The sequence below is a fragment of the Geotrypetes seraphini genome, chromosome 10 (assembly GCF_902459505.1).
Source record: "Geotrypetes seraphini chromosome 10, aGeoSer1.1, whole genome shotgun sequence".
Taxonomy (NCBI): Eukaryota; Metazoa; Chordata; class Amphibia; order Gymnophiona; family Dermophiidae; genus Geotrypetes; species Geotrypetes seraphini.
In genome coordinates this window covers 140,753,556-140,768,359 of record NC_047093.1, presented here as the reverse complement: position 1 = coordinate 140,768,359, position 14,804 = coordinate 140,753,556, and the positions used below count along the sequence as shown (strand labels likewise).

The 14,804-nt window shown below is 43.4% G+C and overlaps 1 protein-coding gene across 2 annotated transcripts in view; it reads left to right on the top strand.

Annotated features, from left to right (window-relative positions):
- CACNG7 (calcium voltage-gated channel auxiliary subunit gamma 7) overlaps positions 1 to 14,804 on the top strand; it is a 50,911-nt gene continuing 36,107 nt past the window's right edge. Inside the window, exon 1 of one of the 2 annotated variants that reach the window (XM_033961380.1) lies at positions 1 to 345. The gene's annotated coding sequence lies outside the window, so the exon portion shown is untranslated. Of the gene's footprint in view, positions 346 to 1,734; positions 1,843 to 14,804 lie in introns of those variants that run through there. The other variant, XM_033961378.1, reaches the window with a different exon arrangement.

Genomic DNA, 14,804 nt, shown 5'->3' with positions numbered 1-14,804 from the left:
GACAGTTTGCCCTAACCCTCCGGCTTCTGTTGCCCCGCAACTATTTTGGCTGCAACTATTTTGGCTGCCTTTGCCCGCTCAGGTGTGGAGACACACGCTACTTCGGAGGCGAGCCCAGAGCTGTCGGGAGACCTTGGCGCTGGAGTACTCCGGATGATTCTGAGTCCGGAGCAAAGGTCAACTCCTCCCCAGCCCGGAAGTTTGGTGGTGCAGGGAGCTGCAGGAGCCCAGCAGCCCGGTGAGAGGAGTCTGGATTCCAGCAGAGGAGGGAAGCTAACACTAGAAACTCAGGAGGAAGGTGCGAGCATGGAAGTTCAATTAACCCCCACTACCAGTGAAGTAGAGGTGAGAGGAACTTTTATTGAGAATAACATAGGCTTTGGGGAATTGAAAAGACCTGCAAAGATTGATATGGAGGCACTGTGGCAGGCCATATCTATAATGGACGCCAACCTAAAATTGAGTCTTTCAACAATTAAGCATGACTATGGAACTATCTATTCCAAAGTGGAACAGCAAGGTCTACATCTATCTAAATTAACTGAAAAATTGGAGAAACAGGAAGGAAATATGAATGAAGTAAAGACTGTCCAGTTGGAATTGGTGAAGGAAAATCATTTATTTCACGCAAATTGGAAAATTTTGAAATTCACTTAGAAAAAATAATTTGAGACTTTTGAATTTCCCCAAATGTCCAGTCATATCCCCAGTGGAGATAGCGAGAAAATATTTTCGGGAAGTCCTAGCCATTCCTGTGGAAAATTTGCCTCCAATTGTTAGGGCTTATTACTTGGATATGAAAAGACCTCAAGGGGAGTCAACCCCTAAGGAAACATCTAAGGACAATGTAGATTTGTCTTTATTTTTGGAGAGTTCTCTTGAGGTGGTTACAGATAGAACTACTCTTTTGCTGATTCTAGCTCTGGAAAGTGATAGGGAATATGTTTTACGTTTGTATTTCCGCCATTTAAATGATAAATTTTTGGGCTCAAATGTTAGGATTTTTCCAGATCTATCACAAAAAACTCAGAGGCGTAGGAAGGAGTTTTTGGCCTTGCGGCCTAAAACCCTGGCCCTCGGAGCTACTTTTTTGTTAAAGTTTCCGGCTAAATGTTTTATTTCCTATCAAAATAAAAATTTTCCTTTTTTTGAGCCTAAACAATTAATAGATTTTTTTAGGACCAAAGGAAGGGTCGGTTTAGTCCACCTGACCATCGGCTGTAGCGTGGAAAACCAGGGCTGTTACTCTATTTAGGATAATTTTCTTATTATAGTGGAATGTATTGTTATTTCCATGTCTTGAATCCATTTTTTGTGGACTAAATAATTGTTTTGTATTTCTTATACATTTATGCATGTGCATATGCTAATTTTATTTCCTATTTGCGCATATTCTGATCTTTTGTCAAGATAGTTATGCTTGATGAAAATGTAAAATTATATAAATAAAGAAAAGAAAAGAAAAAGAAGAAGCTTGAGTATTAAATTACTTGTGGCCTGCTGCTGGATATATATCTGCTTTAGTAATCAAATCCCCTGCTTGATCAATCAATTGAATTTTAAATCCGAATGAGAGGTATAAGAGAGACAAAAATGAACAGCACTAATTCAGAGTAATTGTGGCCTGGTGGTTGTGCTCCTGCCTTGGATCTCAAATCTCATGAATTCAAAATGTCATGAGTTTAAGTCCCCTTCTTGAGCTGTTGATTGAATTTTAAATCCAAATCAGGGAATGAGTAGCATAAGGAGAAAAATGAGCACCTTTATAGTCAGAAGCTTCTGGCCTGGTAGTTGTGTACTTGCTCAGTACCCAAATGTCATGAGCTCAAACCCCTCTGCTTGGTGAGTTGTTTGAATTTTAAATCCAAATTAAGGAAGGAGAAGTATAAGGAGGAGAAAATGTGAACTAAACTTCATTAGTTCAGTGGTGGACTAGAGGAAAGGCTTGTTAACTTGCACCAAAAAGGCCTAGGTTCAACTCTTGTGACTGGATGTTTGAATGTTAAATCCAAATCAAGGAAGGAGAAGTATAAGGGGGAGAAAAAGTAAACCAACCTTCATCAGTCCAAGGCTTGTTACCTTGTACCAAAGAGGCCTGGGTTCAATTCCTGTGACTGAATGTTTGAATTTTAAATTCAAAATCAAAGCCTGAAAGGTATAAAGGGAAGAAACTGAAAACAGTGGCTCAGTGGCTAAAGAGCTTGGCTCCAAGATAGGAGGTCATGGGTTCAAGTCTAGGTAGGACCAGAGCAGGTAAGTGGGTGGGTAGGGGACAGAGGTGAGGGTCATGAAAAATGGACTAAATTTGAGTAAAACTACCCTCTTCTCTTCACTTTAAGCAGTATTAACCCCTACTCCTTAGCTGAGACTTGAACTCTCAACCTCCTGTTACTACTCTCTTCACACAGCCACCAGCAGCTGGGGATTATGCTACTTTTTACTATGAAAATGGACTAAATTTGAGTAAAAACAATCAGCTTGAACCCTCAAGGGAGCCAGGCTTTCATAGCAAGAATTTTTCAGAACGTCTAGTTCACTGTGTTTAGGTGCAAATTCCTTTTGGAGCAAGAAAGGTAGCTACAGAAAAGTATCAGTCTTAAGGGATGAAAGCCCTACTCCTTAGCTGAGAGTTGAACCCTCAGCCTCCTGTTACTAACTCAGCACTCAACCCGTGAGACAGCCAGGCTTTCATGAGCTTTTCGGAACTTCTGCACCTTTCGGAACCTGTTGCAAGAAAGGTGGTTGAGAAACTCAATCACCCTCAAGGGATGCAAGTGGCACAACATAAGAATTACCACTGCTGAGTTAGACCAGTGGTCCATCATGCCCAGCAGTCTGCTCACGCGGCGGCCCTCTGGTCTAAGACCAGCACCCTAACTGAGACTAGCCCTACCAGCGCACGTTCTTGTTCAGCAGAAACTTGTCTAACTTTGTCTTGAATCCTTGGAGGGTGTTTTCCCCTATAACAGCCTCTGGAAGAGCGTTCCAGCTTTCTACCACTCTCTGGGTGAAGAAGAACTTCCTTACGTTTGTACGGAATCTATCCCCTTTCAACTTTACAGAGTGCCCTCTTGTTCTCCCTACCTTGGAGAGGGTGAACAACCTGTCCTTATCTACTAAGTGTATCCCCTTCAGTACCTTGAATGTTTCGATCATGTCCCCTCTCAATCTCCTCTGTTCGAGGGAGAAGAGGCCCAGTTTCTCTAATCTTTCACTGTACGGCAGCTCCTCCAGCCCCTTAACCATCTTAGTCACTCTTCTCCGGACCCTTTCGAGTAGTACCGTGTCCTTCTTAATGTACGGCGACCAGTGCTGGACGCAGTACTCCAGGTGAGGACGTACCATAGCCCGGTACAGCGGCATGATAACCTTCTCTGATCTGTTCGTGATCCCCTTCTTTATCATTCCTAGCATTCTGTTTGCCCTTTTTGCTGCCGCCGCACATTGTGTGGACGGCTTCATCGACTTGTCGATCAGAACTCCCAAGTCCCTTTCCTGGGAGGTCTCTCCAAGTACCGCTCCGGACATCCTGTTTCGTGCATGAGATTTTTGTTACCGACATGCATCACTTTACACTTATCCACGCTGAACCTCATCTGCCATGTCGATGCCCATTCCTCGAGCTTGATTATGTCACGTTGCAGATCTTCGCAATCCCCCTGCGTCTTTACTACTGAATAACTTTGTATCATCCGCAAATTTAATCACCTCACTTGTCGTACCTATGTCCAGATCATTTATAAAGATGTTAAAGAGCACAGGTCCAAGTACTGAGCCCTGCGGCACCCCACTGGTGACGTTCTTCCAGTCCGAGTATTGTCCATTTACCCCCACTCTCTGTTTCCTATGCTCCAGCCAGTTTTTAATCCACGTGAATATTTCACCCTCAATTCCATGATTTGCAATTTTCCGAAGTAGTCGTTCATGCGGAACCTTGTCGAACGCCTTCTGAAAATCCAGATATACAATGTTGACCGGATCGCCCTTGTCTATCTGTCTGATTACTCCCTCAAAGAAGTGCAGCAAGTTCCTCAAACACGATCTGCCTTTGCTAAAACCATGCTGTCTGGTCCATCAAGGTGATCAATGATGCTGTCCTTTATCAGTGACTCTACCATCTTTCCCGGTACCGAGGTCAGACTCACCGGTCTGTAGTTCCCCAGATCTCCCCTCGAATCTTTCTTGAAGATTGGTGTAACATTCGCCACCTTCCAGTCTTCCGGAATCTTTCCCCAAGACTGATAGCAGGATTCCAACAGCTGTCCCATCACAAGTTCAAATCCAGCCACCACCCTAGCTTCAGCTCTTGGTTGTAAACTTTTACTCTGATGTATTTTATTTATTTAATTTTTTATACCGTTCTCCCAGGGGAGCTAAGAACGGTTTACATGCATTTTTTATTCAGGTACTCAAGCAGTTTTCCCTCTCTGTCCTGGCAGGATCACAATCTATCTAATGTACCTGGGGCAATGAGGGGATTAAGTGACTTGCCCAGGGTCACAAGGAGCAGCGTGGGTTTGAACCCACAACCTCAGGGTGCTGATTACATTTATGATTATTTTTAGTTTGGAGAGTTGCAGGTTATGGCGTGGTTATGGCATGGTATTTGGTTTTGTTTGTAGTGTTGTTTAACATAAGAACATAAGAGCTGCCATAGTGGGACAGACTGAAGGTCCTCAAACCCAGAATCCTGTTTCCAACAGTGGCCAGACCAGGTCCCAAATACCTAGCTAGATCTCAAGTAGTAAAACAGATTTTTATGCTGCTTATCCTAGGAATAAGCAGTGGTTTTCCCTAAGCCATCTCAATAATGGCTTAGAAAATAATCCAAACCTTTTTTAAACCCTGCTAAGCTAACAGATTTCATCATATTGTCCAGCAATGAATTCCAGAGATTAATGACACTTTGTGTGAAGAAATATTTTCTCCATTTTATCTTAAATCTACTTCGTAGTAGCTTCATTGCATACATCCTTTTCCTAGTATTTTTGGAAAGAGTAAACAAGTATGGAAACATGATGGCAGATAAAGGCCAAATGGCCCATCCACAGTAACCATTATCTCTTCCTCTCTTTAAGAGATCCCACGTGCCTATCCCAGGCTTTCTTGAATTCAGACACAGTCTTTGTCTCCATCACCTCTTGCGGGAGACTGTTCCATTCATCTACCACCCTTTCTGTAAAAAAGTATTTCCTTAGATTACTCCTGAGCCTATCACCGCTTAACTTCATCCTATGCCTTCTCATTCCAGAGCTTCCTTTCAAATGGAAGAGACTCGACTCATGCGCATTTATATCTCGTAGGTATTTAAACGTCTCTATCATATCTCCCCTCTCCCACCTTTCTTCCAAAGTATACAGATTGTGGGTCCCCATACGCCTTATCACGAAGACCACACACCATTTTAGTAGCCTTCCTCTGGACCGACTCCATCCTTTTTATATCTTTTTGAAGGTGCAGAATTGTATATAATATTCTAAATAAGGTCTCACCAGAATCTTATACAGAGGCATCAATACCTCCTTTTTTCCTACCGGCCATACCTCTCCCGATGCAACCTAGCATCCTTCTAGCTTTCGCCGTCACCTTTTCAACCTGTTTGGCCACCTAAAGATCATGACATACAATCACATCCTAGTCCCGCTCACCTGTCGTGCACATAAGCTCTTCACCCCCTAATCTGTACCGTTCCTTCGGGGTTTTGCAGCCCAAATGCATGACCTTGCATTTCTTAGCATTAAATTTTAGCTGCCGAATTTCAGACCATTCTTCAAGCTTCACTGGGTCTTTCTTCATGTTATTCACCCCATCCAGGGTGTCTACTCTATTGCAAGTTACATCTACCCTTTCCACTCCACTTATTCTTTTTATAGACCTCTATCATATCTCCCCAAGCCATCTCCTTTCCAAGCTGAAGAGCTCCAGCCTCTTTAGCCTTTCTTCGTAAGGAAGTCTTCCCATCCCTTTTATCATTTTTGTCACCCTTCTCTGTACTTTTTCTAATTCCACTATATTTTTCTGGAGATATGGCGACTAGAATTTCACATTGTATTCGAGGTGCAGCCATATCATAGAGTGATACAAGGGCATTATAACATTTTCATCTTTCTTATGTATAACAATTTTTATTGAAAGAATCAAATAATCAGTACAATAGGATAATACAAAAATACATTCAATACAATAAGAATCACAATAACATTTCATACAAATTTAAATCATTCTTTCAAATTTAATTTCCATATGAATTAGTTCAATCTTATCTACATCCCCCTTAATTCCATCCCCTACCCACTATCATCCCCTAAATGAAATCCCTCACCCTGGATGAAAGTTGAGAAAAATAAAGAATTAAAATAAATAACTGGAATGTAATTAGTAAACCTAATTTTCATAATAAATCATTGATAACCATACTTCGTATTTTTGGTGAAAGATTCTAATATAAGGATCTCAAACCTCCATAAAAAGACGAGTTTTTTTAGGCGAACCTTGAACCTCCCAACTCTCAAATAAAAATAAGCGATGTAATTGATTCCTCCAATGCCAAAAACTTGGAGATTCTTTCTGCAACCAAAATTGCATAATGCATTTATGCCCAATCATACAGGCTTTATGAAATAAAAGACATTTTAGTTGGCCAAAAACCCCACAAGCTGATGCTTTACCAAAAATTATTCTGCTAGGACAACCCACTATCGAATTACCCCATAAAGAACCCAAAAATAAGTTTTTTCTTTATTTACCACCTTTTCAAAGAAATTAACTCAAGCCTGTTTAAAAAAAGAAACCATAGAAAATAACAAAGAAAAATGGGGAGACCCAATGATCCACAGTGAAAACAATCCACCGATGAAAACAAAAACTGTGGATATAGATGTTCTGGAGATAATTTATTAAACACTGACATATTAAACCATGAAAATTCAATTTAAAAAGTACAATGATAAAAAATACTGTGATAAAAATCCAACCGGACCCTACACGGTGCGTGTTTCGGCAAACACGCCTTCCTCAAGGGTCCTAAAAGGAAGAGGTAATAATGAATAATGATAAAGAGAAAGATAAAAAATGAAAAGATAGAAAGATAAGAAGTGACTGTGATGCCAATCTGGAGCATGCATATTAGTGTCTATACTCGACTGCAAGATAAAACAAGTGAGCCAACTGTGACATGCTATATACAGAGGCTTGAAACATCGACAAGAGACATGAGAGGAAAAAGTGCACATAGGTGTGTGTTAGAGTATAAACTTAAGCACAGGTGCCTAAGAGAAGCCATAAGAATGAAAAGTTAATAGAATGAAGAAACCATGCTGCGTGTCTGATTTTGAAAAACATGAAGAGATATGTGACACAATGTAATGAGATGACTTCGATGGGATTGGGAGCGACATTGACGACATGGGTCAATGACTGGTTAAGCGTTAGACTCCAGAGGGTAGTGGTTAACAGTACCCCCTCCAATGCATCGGAGGTGACCAATGGAGTGCCACAGGGATCGGTCTTGGGACCGATCATTTTCAACATATACATAAGAGACCTGACTCAAGGGCTTCAAGGTAAAATAACACTATTCGCTGACGACGCCAAACTATGCAACATAGTAGATAACAGCACCTTGCCCGACAGTATGGAACAGGACCTGCTCTTATTGGAACATTGATCCTCGACTTGGCAGCTAGGCTTCAATGCTAAAAAATGTAAGGTCATGCACCTTGGCAGCAGAAACCCATGCAGAACTTACACTCTAAATGGTGAGACCTTAGCTAGGACTAGGGCAGAACGTGACTTGGGAGTAATCATTAGTGAAGACATGAAAACTGCCAAGCAGGTGGAGAAAGCTGCATCCAAGGCTAGACAAATGGTGGGATGCATCCGTAGAGGTTTCGTCAGCCGGAGGCCCGAAGTTATAATGCCCCTGTACAGATCCATGGTGAGACCTCATCTTGAATATTGTGTTCAATTCTGGAGACCACATTATCAAAAAGATGTGCGGAGAATCGAGTCGGTTCAGCGAATGATCACCAGGATGGTCTCGGGACTCAAGAACCTCCCATATGAGGAAAGACTGAATAAACTGCAGCTATACTCGCTCGAGGAACGTAGAGAGAGGGGGGACATGATTGAGACTTTTAAATATATCACGGGCCGCATCGAGGTGGAAGACAATATCTTCTTTCTTAAAGGACCTTCAACCACAAGAGGTCATCCGCTGAAAATCAAAGATGGGCAATTTCATGGCGACGCCAGGAAGTATTTCTTTTTTTTTTTTAATAATTCTTTATTTTCATTTTATAGTATTGACATAATATTAGTCAAAACAAGAAAATAATACAACTCAGTTCATACATTAAAATGAGACAATAGGTAATAATAAAAATATACAATTGAAATACAAAAACAGAACAAAATTTTTTCTTTCTCATACAGCAAAATCATTAAACCCAAATATAAATTTTTACTGGTTTGTATCTTTAGACCTCAATTAAGGGGGGAGAAAACTTTACAATGGCTGAAATCTTTATCAAATAATACCAAGAAATTAAAGATGGTAGCAGGAGAGAACAAAAACCAAAAAACTTATACTTGAGCAGGTTGAGACTGAACTTCTCTCAGGAATTTTAAGTTTGCTCTTTAGCAGAAATGAATTTTGTCAACTGCTGAGGTTCAAAGAAAATAAATCTATTCCCTTGATAGGTCATTACACATTTACAGGGGAATCTGAGTACAAACGTCGCACCTAACTGCAGAACCCTTGGTCTCAAAATTAGAAATTGTTTTCTTCTCTTTTGGGTTATTCGTGACACGTCTGGATACATTCTCACTATTTTAGTCATAAATGGTACATCTTTAAACTTAAAAAACATTTTAAGCATCCATTCCCTGTCAGCATCTATAGCAAATTGTACAAGTAGCGTAGCAGTTGCCGGTATCTCTTCACCTGACCTCTCCAGGAAATTTGTCAAATCCAAACTATCAGCAGACAAATTCTGCTGGTTTGGTTTTTGAACAGATGTTCTAGTTGGTAAGTAATATATTTTAGTGAGAGGCGGATAAGAGGTTTCGGGAACTTTCAAGACTTCTTTCAAATACTTTTTAAATGTATCCTGCGCTGAGATAAGTGGTAATTTTGGGAAGTTAATAATCCGAAGATTACTTCTTCTAGTCATATTTTCCAACATTTCCACCTTGAAATTAAGGTTTCCACTATCTCTTATCCAGACCGAAGCCTGGGACTCCACTGTTTTTATTCTAGTTTCATGTCCATCCACTTTATTTTCAACGCTGGATATCCTATGTTTCATTTCCAAATTTTCAGACACAACAGAGGTATAACGTGTGGTAAGTTGCTGCATTTGGGTTCCCAAAGAGATTTGCAAACTAGATATTGCTTCCCAAATTGTCTCCATATTGAAAACCTTGGGCCTCTGCAATGGTATCAGTTCAGCACCCAGATCCTCTGATGAAAAAGTACCTGGATCTACAGCAGGCGATGAAGTCAATGTCAGGAAATCCTGAGGCAGTTTCTGTTCCAACTCCTCCGAATGCACAGATGGTTGATTTGGCTTCACCCCTCCTCCTGCTGGGCCGATTCCCGATCTCAGCAGGTCTGGAGAGCAAACACCCCGGGGCACTTCCTCCACCTTCGACTGGCCAAACGCCCCCGAACAACTCGGAGGACTTAGCTCTTCCATCGACCGGTCAAACGCCCCCGGGCGACTCGGAGGACTCCGCTCTTCCGGGGTTATGGATGTTGCCTCGAGGGAGAGCTGTAACGCTTCAGCCAGCGTGTCTCTCCCAGCTGAGAAAACCTCCGGCTGCGTTGGCGTCCCTCGCTGAAGAAAGGCATCCATCGGGCCCGTTGCTGTTGGTAAAGATTCGTCGGGAAAAACCCGAAGTTTGGACTTTCGTTTCACCATTACTAAGGTAACAGCAGTCCGGGAACATCCGTGGCGTCTAGCTCCAGCCACCCGCGGCCATCTTCCTTAAGCCCCTCCTCTCTGATCAGCCAGGAAGTATTTCTTCACCGAAAGGGTGGTCGATCATTGGAATGAACTTCCATTGCAGGTGATTAACGCCAGCAGCGTGCTCGATTTTAAAAAGAAATGGGATATGTTTGTGGGATCTCTAGCGGGGTGAAGTCTGGGGGTGGGTCATTAGCGTGGGCAGACTTGATGGGCTACAGCCCTTTTCTGCCGTCATATTCTATGTTTCTATGTTTCTATGAGAAAATAAACCATTATAGGATTAAAATGACTGAACGTCAGTATAACATACATTAAAACATCTTCAAAGAAAAGCGAACAACATCTAGTCTCGAAGAGCATTTCACTGTTGACTCTGCCGGGAACTTGCAAACTGGCCTAACCTCTGTTGGAAATAGGATACTGGGCTTCGTGGGACCTTGGATAGGCAACCTAGTTCCTCAAGGGCCGCAGCCTGTGTGGGTTTTCAGAATTTCCCCAATGAAAGTGCATGAAGTCAATGGGGGCGGTGCTTGCAAACAGGTCTCATGAAACATCCTGAAACCCCGACATGGCTGAGGCCATCGAGGAACAATCTTCTTAATCTTTAAATGATTGTTTCCTGGAAAAAATGGAAACGAATGAATACAGCTATTAAAAAATGCATTTCAAAATAGACAGCACGGAGGGGTGAACAAAGGAAGCACCCAGTTCTTACACGTGTCATTTGTGTTGATGATTGATCCTTATGCAATGCGATGTAAGCATTAGGCACTACTCTGTAAAGAGTGCACTTAGCCCCCCCCCCTTTTACAAAACCGCAGAAGCGATTTTTAATGCAGGCTTGCACACTGTGCTGATCCCGACACTCAAAGAGTTCCTCACGAGCAGCAGGCCTGCGCTAAAAAACACTTCCACGGTTTTGTAAAAGGAGGGGAGGGGGAAACTTGATCACTTAGGGGGGGAAATCCTATAAATGGCATCCAAAAACTAACTTTTCTAGTCCCAGCCTGATTCCCAGTGGATGACCCACATGATGGGAAGCCCATGGACAGCCTGGAGTCTAATGCCTGACACCAGGAATGGCACTGGAGAGACCAGTCATCGGAAAAAGGTCTGCGGTCTTGCTACCAGTACATAAGAATAGCCATACTGGGTCAGACCAATGGTCCATCTAGCCCAGTAACCTGTTTCGACTGTGGCCAATCCAGGTCACAAGTGTCTGACAGAAACCCAAAGAGTAGCAACATTCCAGAATCTCAAAGAGTAAGCAAGATTCTGGAACCCCTAATAGTAGCAACATTCTGTTAGGAGACCCCAAAGAATAGCAACATTCCGTTGGGAGTCCCCAAAGAGTAGCAAGATTCTGGAACCCCAAATAGTAGCAACATTCCATGCTACCAATCCAGGGCAACCATGTCTGTGTCAATAGCAGACTATGGATTTTTCTTCCAGGAACTTGTCCAAACCTTTTTAGAACATAAGAATAGCCATACTGGGTCAGACCAATGGTCCATCTATCCCAGTAACCTGTTTCGACTGTGGCCAATCCAGGTCACAAGTGTCTGACAGAAACCCAAAGAGTAGCAACATTCCAGAATCTCAAAGAGTAAGCAAGATTCTGGAACCCCTAATAGTAGCAACATTCTGTTAGGAGACCCCAAAGAGTCGCAACATTCCAGAACCCCAACGAGTAGCAGCATTCCGTTGGGAGTCCCCAAAGAGTAGCAAGATTCTGGAACCCCAAATAGTAGCAACATTCCATGCTACCAATCCAGGGCAACCATGTCTGTGTCAATAGCAGACTATGGATTTTTCTTCCAGGAACTTGTCCAAACCTTTCCAGGTCACAAGTACCTGGAAGAAACCCAAAGAGTAGCAACATTCCATGCTACCATTCCCAGGTCAAGCAGCGGTTTCCCCCCATGTCTGCCCCTTTCTCAGGGCTGTGATCTTTGCATAAAGGATACCTGCCCCTTCCTCAGAGCTGCAGTCAGTTTGTGCAGTTTATAAAGGAGACCTGCCTCTTCCTTAGGACCGTGAACGGTGTGCGGAGTCGTGCCCCAGGGCTGGTATCACTATATAAAGGAGACCTGCTCGTGGTACCACAGTGAGAGGGAGGACGCTGCTGGGCTCCATGGACCATCGTCCTGACCTGGCACGGCACATCTGTTCATGGTGGCGGACACACAGCTGCGCCGGTGATTTGGGGAGAGGAAGAGAGGGGGGGGGAGGCAGGAAGAGGAAAGCGGTAGCAGTCCAATTTCCATCAAGTTTCCTTTGTGTTCCTTGCAGTGCTAAGCCTGGAAAAACCTCCCCCACACATAATAACCCTGCGTTCTGCTGACAAAGAGGTGTGTGTGTGTGTGTGTGTGTGTGTGTTGGGGGAGAGATGTTTCTCCAATTATGCTGCCAGCCGCAGGAACTAAGAAAATGAAGACAATGACTGCACCGCTTTGCAATCAAAAGCTGAGTTTTACCCCTCCCCCCGCCCACACCAAAAAAATGATACCCTCACTGGGGTTATTTTCACCCAGCTGATTCAAGTCCTAACTTCTGTGTGTGTGTGTGGGGTGGGGGGGGGGAAGTGGTGTGAGCTTGCAGCTGAATCCCCCCCTCTCTGTTTTCACCTGCTTTTACAGGAAGGCTCAGAAAGCAAAGGGAAAGGGGCTAGGACAGAGAAGTGGATGGGGGGGGGGGGGCTCAAGGTGATTTTCCCAAAAACATTTAAAAAATATTTCTTCCATAAATTGAGAACCTTGCTGCCTAAGAGCACGCCAAGATCCCAGAGCTAAGGAACAGGCAGGTCTCCTTTATACACTGAGCCCAGCCCTGAGGAAGGGGCAGGTCTTTATTTCTAATTTGTGGTCCCTTATTTTATGGTTGGCAGGAATCTTCCTATGTTATCTATGTCCTCTCTATCTCCTTCTTCTTCACACCCTTTTCTTCTCTCTCTTCTCCTCTATTTCACACATTCCTTCTCGCCCTCTTCTGCCTTATTTCTCTCTTTCTTTCTTTGTTTTCACAGGTTCTTCTGTCCTCTGCAGTTAGATGCCTTGCATGGTTTTCTCAGGTGTTATGTTTGCTCAGTGGCGAATAAATCCAGAAGGAATAGCATTACTCTGATGCAGTTTCTTCAACATGACCTGTGTCTTCTCAGTTTTTGTACACTGGGGGGGGGGGGGGGGGGTCCAAAATTCCTCAATGTACGATAGAGAAAATGCATGGATAATTTTTCCTCTCTCTTCTCCTGCACTTCCTCACACATAGAGAAATCACGAGGAACATTATCCTTGGCATATGCGATTTTTAGACCTGTGACGATGACGTAGGTGTCAGTATTCAGGCTTCTGACTCAGATGTTTCTGCAAGTCCCAGAACAGGACTGAGGTTCTCTGCACATATGTGAGGTAGGATAGGGGGTGGAGGCTCTACCAGGGCACTCTCTCCTTCCAGGATCAAGGCTGGACACGTCAAGGCTGGACATGAACAAATCCAGCCTCTTTTAGAGAGACATGACTTCCTGTCTGTACCACAACTGAACGTCCAGCTAAGAACGTTCTAAATCCTTTCAGAGAGTGGCCATGTTTCCAAGTGGGTGAGGTTAGGTTGCCCCTTCTCCATAATTCCGAAATGTCCAGCTAAAAATGGATCTTCTCAGAAAATGGCCATGTCTCCATGTGGGTGATGTTGGGTTGCCTCTTCACCATTCCTGAAAGTCCAGCAAAGAACATTCCAGATATACTCAGATAGCAGCTATGTTTCTAAGCAGGTGAGGTTGGGTTGTCTCTTCCCCATACCAAGACCCTGGCATCTTCTCTTTCCTTTCCAAGTTCAACCTGATGCTTATTCCACATTGGTCAAGTCAACTCAAGTCAAAGTTTTTAGGTGGTAGGTTAGAGCCTTCCCAATTTATTGAGGTCCGAGCTTTTGAGGACCAATCCACTTCATTAGATGCAAGAAGTATCATAGACTAAAATCTGGGATGAATCCAGAGGATTCCTGATAATGTAAGGAAATTCCAGAGAGTCAGTGTGCAACGGTACTGCTTCAGTGGTCCAAGTTTCTGTGGAGAGAATGCAATGGGATAGATAACAGATTAGCAAAGTAACACAGTAAATGAAAGCAGAAAGACGACCTACAAAGTCATAGAAACATAGAAACATAGAAATAGACGGCAGATAAGGGCCCACGGCCCATCTAGTCTGCCCACCTTAATGTCCCTCCCCTACCTTTGCCCTGTGAATAGATCCCATGTGCCGATCCCATTTTGCCTTAAAATCAGGCACGCTGTGGCCTCAATCACCTGTAGTGGAAGACTATTCCAGCGATCAACCACTCTTTCAGTGAAAAAGAATTTCCTGGTGTCACCTCGTAGTTTCCCGCCCCTGATTTTCAACGGATGCCCTCTTGTTGTCGTGTGACCCTTGAAAAAGAAGATATCTTCCTCCGCCTCGATGCGGCCCGTAAGATACTTGAACGTCTCGATCATGTCCCCCCTCTCTCTGCGCTCCTTGAGCGAGTATAGCTGTAATTTGTCAAGCCGTTTTTCGTATGGTAGATCCTTGAGTCCCGAGACCATCCGGGTGGCCATTCTTTGCACCGACTCCAGTCTCAGCACATCCTTGCGATAATGCGGCCTCCAGAATTGCACACAGTATTCCAGGTGGGGCCTCACCATGGATCTATACAATGGCATAATGACTTCCGCCTTACGACTGACGAAACCCCTTCGTATGCAGCCCATGATTTGTCTTGCCTTGGACGAAGCCTGCTCCATTTGATTGGCAGACTTCATGTCCTCACTGATGATTACCCCCAAGTCTCGTTCTGCTA